This window comes from Aegilops tauschii, chromosome 5 (genome assembly GCF_002575655.3).
Source record: "Aegilops tauschii subsp. strangulata cultivar AL8/78 chromosome 5, Aet v6.0, whole genome shotgun sequence".
In the NCBI taxonomy this organism is placed as follows: Eukaryota; Viridiplantae; Streptophyta; class Magnoliopsida; order Poales; family Poaceae; genus Aegilops; species Aegilops tauschii.
The window spans coordinates 46,050,940-46,052,470 of NC_053039.3; the positions used below are offsets into that span (position 1 = coordinate 46,050,940).

A 1,531-nucleotide genomic window follows, 5' to 3' on the forward strand; every position below is an offset into this window, starting at 1 on the left:
CCTGCATGCTTTGCACCAATCGTTACCTCTGGAGCCTGCGCATGCAACGCCTACGAATTAATTTTCTACGGGACTAGTGGATGGAGCTGCAACCGAAGCGCCAAATCTACACGCATGCATCGTCTATGCATTAATTATTTCCTTGATAATGGTCCCCCGCGACGCAAATCTCGCATGCATGCCCCGTTTTCAGTTAACAGGAGGGCCTAATAGAATGGGACGCGTCTTGCTTGCTCAGGGCCTAATAAACCCGGACGGAGGGAGTATCTTCTTTCCTCCCCACCACCTCCGAGCCGCCCGCTCCCAGCCGCCTGTTTCTTTTTCCCCAATCTCCCCATCATGTTCTCTGTAGGTGGACGCAGCACCGCGCCAAGGCAGCAGCAACTCGGTGACGTTCCAGGCTACCCCCTCTCCGTCCGGTGGTGCCACGCTAAGCCACAGAGCGAGCCGCATCTGCTCGGTCTTACTCTCTAGGCGCCTGGTGGAGTTGCAACGCGGTGGCCGTGGGGATGCGCCGAGCCACCGCCGGGGGGCTGCACCATGTTGAGACGCCGCCACCCCTTCATGGCCGCGGACTCCGCGTCCATTGCCCACGCCGTCCTCACCGATGGCTTCTCCGTCGACATCGGCATGGTGTGCGCCGCTTGCCCCACCAGGTCCCCCTCTTTCCCTTTTGCATTTGATTTTATCTTTCCTTTTATTTTTATTTTGAAGGTAGTCTACGAGCAGGCAACGACGGTTATGGCATCCTCATCGGTGGAGACGGTCAGCTGCTCAGGAGCATGGGTCGAGGCGAGATGGTGGCAGATGTGGTGTCTCCCTCCCATGGCGTCCGCGGGAATGGCCGGATCTGTGTCTAGAAAGGCATGGGAACGACCCCGGTTGTCGTCCGGCGAGCGCTGGAGAGGGAGTAGCATAGGTGTTATCCGTGATTTGTTTTTAATTTGAAGTTTTTTGTGTTTTGCTACTGGACAGGTGTATTGTATGGAAAAATCTATAATTTTAAATTTCATGTGGTGTTTTATTCCTTTTGTGTAAAATGTTATTTGTGGTGTATTTGTAGAATTCCCTTTTATGCAGTGGCATGAGCGTATCAAAATTTCCATGAACCAAAGAAATGAGGGGTAGGCTAATCTACCAGACTTAAATTACTGGGCCTTTGACCGACCTGAAATTTAATGGGCTGAAATTCTAATTGCATTATAGGAATCACGAACGGCAAAGGCACACATGGCGGACGGCAAAGACCTTTGCCGTCAGCCAGCCGACGGCAACACGTCCGGCTAAATAGGCTACGGCAAAGGCTTTTTTGACGTCTGCTGGCGGACGGCAAAGATGAAACGGTCTTTGCCGTCCGCCAGCAGACGGCATACGTGGCAGGTTAGGTCTGTTAGGGGGTTAACGGCGTGCTTTGCTGTCCGCTGGCAGACGGCAAAGACCATTGCACCTTTGCCGTCTGCCAGCGGACGGCAAAGTAACCAAATAGGCCAGCCCCCAGGTGCTGCCACGTGGCATGCTATGCCGTCCGCTG

General features: G+C 54.0%; 1 long non-coding RNA gene across 1 annotated transcript; it reads left to right on the forward strand.

The window, feature by feature from the left end:
* The first annotated feature begins 229 nt into the window (after positions 1 to 229).
* On the forward strand, positions 230 to 1,029 carry LOC109759670 (uncharacterized). The gene is made up of 2 exons (XR_012184026.1): positions 230 to 633; positions 715 to 1,029. It is a non-coding gene; the product is annotated as an uncharacterized lncRNA (long non-coding RNA).
* The last annotated feature ends 502 nt before the right edge of the window (positions 1,030 to 1,531 follow it).